This window comes from Dasypus novemcinctus, chromosome X (assembly GCF_030445035.2).
Source record: "Dasypus novemcinctus isolate mDasNov1 chromosome X, mDasNov1.1.hap2, whole genome shotgun sequence".
In the NCBI taxonomy this organism is placed as follows: Eukaryota; Metazoa; Chordata; class Mammalia; order Cingulata; family Dasypodidae; genus Dasypus; species Dasypus novemcinctus.
In genome coordinates this window covers 89,353,051-89,363,727 of record NC_080704.1, presented here as the reverse complement: position 1 = coordinate 89,363,727, position 10,677 = coordinate 89,353,051, and the positions used below count along the sequence as shown (strand labels likewise).

The 10,677-nt window shown below is 33.3% G+C and overlaps 1 long non-coding RNA gene across 2 annotated transcripts; it reads right to left on the bottom strand.

Annotated features, from left to right (window-relative positions):
• Positions 1-1,190: 1,190 nt before the first annotated feature.
• LOC131277227 (uncharacterized) lies at positions 1,191-7,204 on the bottom strand. Of its 2 annotated transcripts, none has more exons than XR_009184414.1 (3): positions 7,166-7,204; positions 4,479-4,555; positions 1,191-1,256 (listed from the first exon to the last, which is right to left on the bottom strand). It is a non-coding gene; the product is annotated as an uncharacterized lncRNA (long non-coding RNA). The 2 variants fall into 2 exon arrangements; XR_009184413.1 differs by lacking the exon at positions 7,166-7,204 and adding an exon at positions 6,731-6,805.
• Positions 7,205-10,677: the final 3,473 nt, after the last annotated feature.

The following is a 10,677-nucleotide window of genomic DNA, read 5'->3' as shown; positions in this document are numbered from 1 at the left end:
TAAATGGATATAAAGACAAATCTTTGAATAATAGGAAGAGCTCTAATCTAAAATTTTATAATAAAGCCTAATCAGTGTTACATATGTACTAAGTTTCAACTATATTCAAGGAATTCCATATGCCTAAATATAGAGGTAGATAATAAGTTAAATCTTACCAGGGGCCAGGTTGGGGATAAGGGTAAGAGTCTATTATTACTTCATGGGTGCAGTGTTTCTGTTTGAGTTGATGAAAAATTGGACCAATGGATGCTGGTGATGGTAGAACAATACTGTCAATGTAAATAATACACCACTGAATTGTATATTTGAAACTGGCTGACATAGGAAACTTTGGTTTGTATATATGTTACTACAGTAAAAAAGATTTTTTTAAAGTCATATGAATAACTAGATTAACTCCTCCTAAAGAAGCTTATAAACGAATTAAAGAAATTATTTTAATTATTATTAAAAGGTAATAATTTATATGGTAATCAAAATTTTACCATAGGATGCCAAAGTGTACCACTCTCTTTGATACCAAATGTTTAGATGGAACCTTGTAAGAAGTTGATATGCTCGTAGTAAGTGTCAACATGTGGTATGAGAATATTATTGCACTCATGAACTTGGGATGGGCCCTCTTTGCATAACATGACTATTAAAATTTCATCTTCTTATACTATACCCTACAAATTCCAATATACCTTACACTGGGTCTTAAGTATAGAAAATAGGTTGATCTTGAGTTTCCTTTGTCAAGCATCTTAAAAATATCTAAGAGTTGAACTGTGGATGAATATGGGAATTAGTAATAAAGAAAATTAGAGAAAAACTATTAAGAAAAAAAGAAAAGAGAAAGGAATGATAATGGAAAAATACTACTGGTTTAAATAAAAGGAGAAAACAAGAGAAATAGTTAATGGATAATGTGCTTGTCAAATATATATTCATAATCTTTTTCTCTCCAAAGTTGAACCATTTATTAAAACTATGAGTTATTTTTAATGCAATTGTCAAAGGAAATTTTCAAAATGATCCTTCTACCCTGTTCATAAATACATCATAAATAATTGGCCATTTGAAGGTTGAAATGAAGAATGAAGGGCTTCAAGTCACACCCATACTTAAGATGTATGGTCTTAAGTAAAATACCCCTTTTTTCCTCCAATTTATAAATTTGTTTCTCTCTGAACTTTGCAACTTACCTTCAGTTAGTGAAGCTTTAGTTAGATAGACATGAAATATTAATTTATTTTCCCCAAGAATTAAATCTGAAAAAAGAGGAAATGGAAAGTTATTAATTTTGGGTAATCAGGATCATGGCCTAGTACTGATTAAACTTTACTTAAGAAGTGACTTAGAATTTGGTCAGTTGGATTCAGGTACCACAGAAACACTGTTTTGTTTCTAGGTTACTGAGAGATAAAACGTCTGGAATAGTTTGTGAAATACAATTTTCAACCATTTTTGGGGATGAATGTGAAATCTGAGATGTTATGGTCAAAGTTATTAACTCAATGAAAAGTTCTATGAAGCACTAAAAATTATATGAATAAGTTACTATCATCTAGGGTCAAGACTGCCTATGGGATGTGCTTCTCACTGTTCTTTTTTTTCAGTTTTTTTCTCTTTCCAGTCTTGTAACAATCTGACTAAATGAATATCCTTTCATTCTAGCTTTTTGGTGAGCCAAACAATATATACGTGTATTTTCCTCTGTATCTTCACACACCTTACCCAATGCCCACTTTGGAAAATAATTATATGTGTGCAAATATCTACTTTCAGTATACCTCAGCTACAACAGACCAACAATTGTCTTTAAAATTGCAAGATTCAGAGGAGAGGAAGGCATATAGCACAGACCAGTTCTGTCCAAATCAAATGGACAATTAATATGATATTCATTGCAGACTTTTATTTGATACACTGATCTTATCCTGTACATAGTCTTTCATTACGACTGAATAAAAGCATAACAAAAGCCATTCTGGATTAGACCAGTAGGCTATTCAGCTCAGTATTCTGTTCCTGATAAAGTCAGTTATACAGTATTGAGTACCCAGTAGGCAACTAATTAATGTTTCCTTGAACTGCTCTTGAAAGAGGCAGGCATACCTGATTTCTAAGTAAGGAATTAATCCCGCCAAAAGCTGGCGCTTCTTTAAAAGTAAACTATAATCCATATGGTGTAACAGTGCTCCAAAATACATTCACCAAATGCAATGTATGCCACAATGATGAAGAGGTTGTTGATGTGGGAGAAGTGGGGGGATGAGGTGTGGGGTATACGGGAAGCTCTTATATTTTTTAATGTAACATTTTTTGTGATGCGTGTATCTTTTCAAAAAAGACAAAAAATTAAAAATTTAAAAAGACCATGTAAATTTACATGTAAATTCAATTACTTTTGCAAATCTTTGTTTTCAGTATAAAAAATATGTAACATATAAAATAGTATTTCTTTTATCTTAAAATATCTATTTCTACACTATGTGTACTTTTACTTGTAGAACATACCTTAGAAAACTCTTACAAATGTACACAGTGAAATACAAGGCTGTTTATTGGAGCATTGCTAGTAACTGAAAAAAAAAGGGAAGCAAACTAAATGTCCATCAAGAGGGGAATGGATAAATAAAAGGTGTCATAATTATATGACAGATTATTGCATATATAAATGTAGATTTACCCACATGTGTAGAATTAAAAAATAATGGTTGAGTAAAAAGTATAGAACACAGACATACACTAAGTATAATATTCATGTGAAATTAAAAGCACGTGGAACACTTTCATATTGTTCATGAATGCATATTCATACATAAAAAATGATGCATAGAAAACTCATAAAAGTAGTTATCTCCAGGAAGAAGAGAAAATGAGACTAGTAAGGGAGGTCAAAGGAGACTTCAATTTCATCTATATTACTTTATATATTTTATTTTTAAAACGATCTCAATGAAACTTGACAAATATGACAAAAACTGTTGTAAATTCTCAGAGGAAGTGAAAATATAAATGTTCAATACATTATTACTTATATTTTCTGTGTTTTAATAATTTTGGGTGAAGAGTGTTTTATTAAAAGCACAGCAATTCATGCAATATTGTGAGAATATGCTGTTAAAACTGTTAAAAATTACATATTTCAAATATTGAGTAAGCTGAGGCATTCACAGAAAGATCACTCTTAGTTGCTCACATTCCTAAGAACAAATCCATATTAATTCTACCCATACACTTCAAAATTTTATACATTTTGATTCACTCTTTTACTTTTCTAGACACAAAAACATTTAATAGTTTATTCTGATCAAAGCCCTACTGGCACTTGTTTCAGCTGTCTTTATCCAGTCCCTTTCTAGCCATTCTATCTTTCCTGAGGAATAGTGAACAGAAATGTTAAAATTTTTCCAGATATTAAGGTAGTATTTTGTTAGTACGATTTTTCCCTTTTGTTTCAAATATAATTCCTGATGAGTTTTACCTCTTTGTTGGATTTTTTTTTTTTTTGCTACAGAGGCCATTACTTTAGCCACAAATTCTAAATTTCTGAAAGCCTCTATTCTAAGCATTCTAGGATTACATGCTCAATCTCATTTAATACTCATAATAAACCTGTGAAATGATGAAATTAAAACCCAGAAAAGTTAAATAACTAGTCCTAAGTGATCAGATATTAAGTACAGGAGCCAGATATTCAAACCTAAATGTGAATGACTCCAAATGCCCTGTTCTTGCCTCCAAAGTGAGACATTATGTAATAATTTTAAAAATTCCTTTCCTGGATGCTAATTTTACAATTAGGTAAAGTCGTTCAAAACCTAGGGACTTTATTGTTGCATTTTTGTTGCTATGGTTATTCCTAAAAAAGTGAAGTCTGAGAGATGTTTTTGATGTTGTTGTTTTTTGTTTGTTTAAAATAAAGCCAGTGTTAGATGACTCTCGGTCTAGAGCAGTTCTTAACTGATGGCCATTCTTTCCTTCACTGGACAGATGGCAAAGTCTGGAGACATTTTAGTTGGATGGGGTGCTAATTCTATCAGGCAGATAGAAGTCAGAGATGCTTCTAAACATCCTACAAAGGCATAGGCCAGTTGCCCACAACAAAGAACTGTCCAGCCCAAAATGTCTATAGTGCCGTTTGAGGAACCTTCATATAGACATAAGAAATATGGTCCCTGCTATATACAATTTTGAAAAAAATAATATTCAAAAATAGAATGTATATACTAATATAGAGAGAACTTGAGAAATTTACTATGTACACTAAACTCTGTTCTTGATAATTAGCAGATAATATAACAAGAACCATGTGAATGACTTTGACAGAAATATTACTTGAGACTCCATAATCAATCAAGGATGAAAAATGGTTAAGAAAATTTTTAAAAAGTAGTATCTGGAACTAAATGTGTATGTTCCTAGGCCAGTAATATGAGATATGAGCTGCAAAATAACAATCTTTTAAGAATGTTATTTTTTTTTACCTTGCCTCACCTGCCCTTTTGACAAAAGTCTTTTATTTTTGCTTCTTCTTCCCTTAACAGTTTTCTTCAAACAGCTCCTGGAGAGTAGGATAATTGAGATAAGGAAAAGGTTTGTTATAAATGAGTTTATCTATGAATACCAATGCCTACAATAAAAAAATCCCTGAATCACTGCAAAGTGAATAATTATCTCTAATAATAGCAAACCCTTTCTTCTTTCTCACCATAATTCTCTTTAAGAATCAATCAACTCAGATAATGAAAAAATATTTCACTTCGATAATTCAAGTTTTGAAAAGTTTTCCCAGGGAAGGGAAATTTAAAATCTTGAGAGCTCTGTTAAAATAAAAGGTTTTTAGAGAAATGCTCTGATAACTATATATTATAATCCCCAAATTTCACTTTTCTTATTTAAATGATGAAATCTTAGAAATTATCACTTGTACAAACAAAACGTATGTGGATGCATTTTCCCCAACTATTCAAGATATTTTTTCACTTTTTCTATTCTTTTGATTCCTTGTTTCAGTCTCTCATCTTGTCTCTTTATGTTCATTTTGCACTAGCTAATTATAAATAGGATAATTATTTAGGTCACCTCTGGTAACCACTCAATCAATTCCTCTTGTCTTTAAATAAACTTCTTTTACTCAGTCCATTTTCTCTTTGCATCTGCTAATAAAGAGTTTTACCTCTTCTGTAGCTCTACTCTCTTTTACATGTCACTTAGAAAAGACTGAGCTAGGCTACTTTGCAAATCAAATATAAAACAGAATAATGAAAACAGCAAGGTGTTCTTTGCCTGTCTATGGAAAGAAGTTTTCCCATTAAGAGCAGGAAAGACCCACATTTTATACAACTCTCATATTTCTAGGAAACAAACTTTTTCTTCACATAAAAACCAAAAGATGGCCAAACAGCTCGAATAATTCCTCATCTTGCTCTTAGGCTAACTGGGCACCTGAGCTATAAAAGCAATATGCAGAATTGTGTTTGTAGTTCTTATTTGTTATCAGGAAGGGGTATAAAAGGGACTGTAAAGGAAATGCTCAAATTCTTCTTCTCAAATTGGGTGGAGATAGGTCAGACATGTTTGCTGTATTGGTTTTCTTTATTTTTTACCCATATTTTATAAATATTTTGTAGGTATTCAATAATTAATAAAATAATTACATTAAGTCATTCCTTTCAATGTTTTCTCTGTAATAAAACAAGTTTATGGTTTTTACCAGATTTCAATATCTTGCTTTCAACATCAATTATAAATGCATATACATATAAATAGTTCTACTAATATGACTATTAATATTTCTAAATCCATTTTGAAATAGGAGAGCCAAGAAAAAATATGAAGGCATTTTCTGAAAAGTAGTTCAGAGCTCATAAAAATGAAAACAACTTCTTAATCTTCCGAGTGGTTAGTAAACCAAAGGTTTAAGCTATGTATTTGATTTTTACTTAAGATGGACATCAAGAGCAAACTCCCTAGCTGACAAGCTATCTTCAGACCTTAATTTGACTAAACAAATGATCCTCTCCTAAGGATTTCTCTAGTAAGAATTTCTGCAATATGCAAAAAACACTTTAAACCATATTTTAAAAGTTATTTTTATAAATTACCTATATATAATTCTCAGAAACTCTATGTAAAATTTGGAAATCTTTAGTTTTAGTGGATTGCTCTGGTCTATATGGGGATTTATTTAACGAGCTGTGTTAGGAAATACTAAGCATCTAATTAAGAGTTATTTCTGAGATCTTTACAAAAATAATTTTATCTTTTGAGCAAGAAAAAGTTAAAAAAGAGTGAAATACAATTACTTATCTAATATGAAAAGTAATGAAACAATGGGTATCTGGAGAAAATCTGCCAACCATGTCCTACTCTATCAAACATGTATAGTGAGATAAAACAAAAAAACCAAAAACCTGTTTACAGTTTTAGCTTTTAGAAGTGGTTTCCTGATTGTACTTTTCCAGATTCTTGTATTCATAAAATTTATCCAACATTAATGGCTTGTAGATAGGTAACAATCTGAAACCCAACAATCAAAACAATAGTAAAAGGATAGCTTTTTGAATCATTTGTGCTTCAATTGAAAATAATCCTAATGATAAAAATCAAATTATCCAATTATATACTCTCTAACATTGAAATTTTTAAAATGAGGAAAAATTTTAAGCCAAATGTCTTGAATTACTCAGCAAGAGAATAAAACTATTATACTAGTTACATTATTCCAAAGTAATACCTCTGAACTCTTCGTTGGAATATCCAGGAGTGTTGAATTGAAATGCTGCTACACCAACGCCAAAGATCCCCTTCCTTCCCTTAAATCTAGAGACAGCGTCTAATAAATTAACTTTGAACATTTTAATAAGTGACAACACACCAACCATTAGATAAACCTCCGCTCTCCGGACGATTACAGAGAGGTTTCATAGTAATTTTCAAATCTTACACCATCTGTTGTAAAAAAAAAAATTAGTACGTATATTCTACAGCAACTTTACCTCTGAAGTACAGCCTTACTTTTATTACCCTTCCTTTCTAGCCTAAAACTTGAAGGATCATGATCCTTTTTAAAACCTCAAGCGAACCTCCCAATTCAAAATTACCAACCCCGCTAGCCCCTTAGGCCCGTATAAGACTGTAATTTTTAGAAAGTACTTTAAAAACCCTATACCTTTCTCCTTCATTCGTCAGATTTAAGCTCTGAGAAAAAGAGGTGAAGGGCCAGGGAGAGCGTGAAATCTGAAGGAAGAGGTAGAACGGAAGGTTAAGAAAAGCTCAAAGTACCACAAAAGAAAGAACTAGAAGCTTGGCTGAAGGAGGAAAACCGTTAGGCGCTAGGGTTAGTCTAAGGTGCACGAGTACACGAGGGGGAGGGGCGTAATCTCTAGCCCTGGAGCTCCCCAACGCCCCGAAGCTACTTGAACCCACCCTAATCACCTCGCCTCTGGGCAGCCATTTTGACCCCTCCCCAGTACCGCCCCTCAGGAGCCAGACTGGGATCCACCCACCCACTGGTGAGGGTAGAGAAACAGGAAGTGAAATTCCAAACTGCCGCTCAAGGTAAGTGCGGGAGTTTGAGCGCCCTCGCTTCAAACCAGACCCACTGCCAGGGGCTGTAGAGTCTGGAAAAGTCGTGGGACTATGTCGAATATGGAGAGTATCCTTTCCAGGCTCAGAAACTAAGGGTTTAGGAAAGGGGAGGGGCGGAGACCGGAGAACTTGGGGTGCCTTGTGATGACCTTTTTGCTCCAATTGTGGAGGGGTCGGGGCACTGGTACTGAGGTGGATTGGTAGGCTCTGGCAGTTTGTGTGTGTGTATGTGTTTTCCTGGTAGCCACCGCCATTCTAAAATCAGGTGAGGTGGCAGTGCATTGGGATGGGTCAGGGGAATCCTCAGACTGGTTTGAGATGTCTTAAGAGCGAACCACGCCTTGTTGAGGGTTGCTGTCATCTGTCTTTTTCAGAAATTGATCCTCCTCTCTGAAATCGAGGGGAAATGGTGTGGGAAGAGACGCAATAGGAGTTTGCTAAGGTTTGGGGGCAGACTTGAAGTTTTTAAAAAAAATGTAATACAAGGGCAAATAGATTTGTTGAACTACATTTCTTCCTTTTTCTGCATGGAGGTGACCGGTAATGAGGTAAAGTGCATAATACCCATCTCTCAAAACTAAGATGAGTGCTTATTTGTTAATACTCTGATTTAACACATGAGGAAACTCATGTAGTTCCCTAGAGCTATAAAATTCATCGTTTGCCCCTTCAATCAGAAATGAAGTCAGGATGTGAAGCACTGAATTGGGGAAGGATGAAATTATTTTTCATAACTGAAATACTGTCACATAATCTCCATGTCGCAGTAATTCCTCCGTCTGCCAGGAGTTGGCATGTTAAGAGTAGCTTTGTATTCTGCCACTGAATGAAATTTGGCAAAATGACAAAATGTGGGTAATAGTAATTGTTTCATAGCTCCTGTTAAAGCTTTTTGGCTTCATTAGTTTGTAAGCCTGAAATACAGAAAGACATTTGGTGAGAGGATTAAATTATATAAACCATGCTGAGGAAATTGACATTATATCATATGCTGGACTGCCCAAAATAAGCTAAGAACAAAATGTGAACTCTTGAGGAGTTGCAGAGAGAGGTCATTCATGAACAGAGTGACTTAACAGCCCATTATCACTGCAGTTCAAAGGGTAACATAAGGAAGTATAATAGTGTTGTTTTTTTTTTAATTTTAAGCAGCATCACAAGGCAAGCACTGGATTATAAAACGATCAAGCTCTTAAGTAACTTAAATTTACAATTTAGGGCAAAAGCCATATAGCTTCTATTATGCAAAGTTTACTTATCTGTAGAACAAATGGAGTGACCAGCTAACTTTACAAAGCTATTGTGAAGATGTTTATTGAAATTTAACAGCATACGTTTTGAGCAAACTGTTAAGTATAAGAAAATAGAGTACAAATTGCTATCTCCTTTTCCAGAACATTTGGATGGAATACTTTTTTCCCCCAATCTATTAATACAAGTTATTTTTATTCTACCTAAGCCCACCCTGTGTGATTTCTCACAAAACATAATTAGTTATTAGTTTTCTTTCACTGAAATGTATGCCTGACTATAATTAGAGTTAATTACATCAATTATCAATAATTTATACATAAAATTCAACTATTGCCTTCAACCTATCAAAGGAATTAGGGAGGTTTAATTTGATACATACAATCTGGCAGCGATTACTCTCTGGTTCATTTATGTAGAATCCAGACCTATTCTTTGGAGTATAGAAGAGGAAAATGACATGCATTCAGAGCTATCTTTCATAAATAAATATCTTGAACAGGAACTTGAATAAAACTTATTTGTCACCTTTCTAAAATGCAAAAATCTCATTGTAATAGTATATTAGAAGACTAAATGTGCTAATAAAATTCAGTTATCATGGTAATTTTGACTTTTGTCTTTTCCTTTTTTTCTTTCCTCTATTATTTCTTTTATTAGAGAAGTTTTGGGTTTTGCAGAACAATCACGCATAAAACACAGGATTTCCATATACCACCCTGTTATTAACACCTTCCATTGGTGTGGTACATGTGTTACAATTGATGAAAGCATATTTTTATATTTTTACTATTAACTATAATCCATGGCTCTACTTAGGGTCCACTATATAGTGTAATTTCATGGATTTAAAGAAAATTCTATTATCGTATATATAACCTAACATTTCCCCTTTTAGCCTCATTCAGATCCATATTTCTATGCTGTTAATTACAGACACAATGTTGTCCTACTGTCAACAACATCTATTACCAAAACATTTACATCATTCCAAGGAACCTGTACATTTTAAAACATAACTCCCTATTCCCTATCCTTATCCCATCTCCTGGTAACCAGTATTCTAGATTCTTACTAGGAGTTTTCTTATTTTAATTGTTTCAGATCAGTGAGATTGTACAAAACTTTTTGTGCCTGGCTTATTTCACTCAACATGAAGTTTTCAAAGTTCATTCATATTGCATGTATCAGAATTTCATTTCTTCTTTATGGCTGCATAATAGTCCATTGTACTTATATACCACATTTTGTTTATCATTCATTGTTGGTTGATGGACACTTGGGTTGTGCCCATCATTTGGTACTGGTGAATAATGCCACTATGAACATCAGTGTGCAAGTATCTGTTCAAGTCTTTTGGGTGTATACCTGGAAGTAGGATTGCCTGGTCAGGAGGTAATTCTGTACTTAAGTATCTGAGGAAACGCCAAACAGTAGCTGTACCGTTTAACATTGCCACCAGCAATAAATGAGTGTTCCTATTTCTTAGCATTTTTTCCAGCACTTCTGATTTTCTATTTTTTTTAAATTGTAGCCATTCTACTGGTGGTGAAATGGTAACTAGAAGCTTTGATTTGCATTTCCCTGATGGCTAATGATGTTGAACATCTTTTCATATACTATCTGTATATCCTTTTTGGAGAGATGTCTATTTATGTCTTTGTCCTATTTTTGTTTTAGTTGGGTGGTTTGGCTTTTTATTGTTAAGTTGAAGAATTTCCTTGTATATTCTGCATAGTAAACCTTTATCACATATGTAGTTTCCAAGTATTTTCTCCCATTGTCATTTTACTTTCATGATAAAGTACTTTGAAGTGCAAAAGTTTTTCAATTTTGATAAAA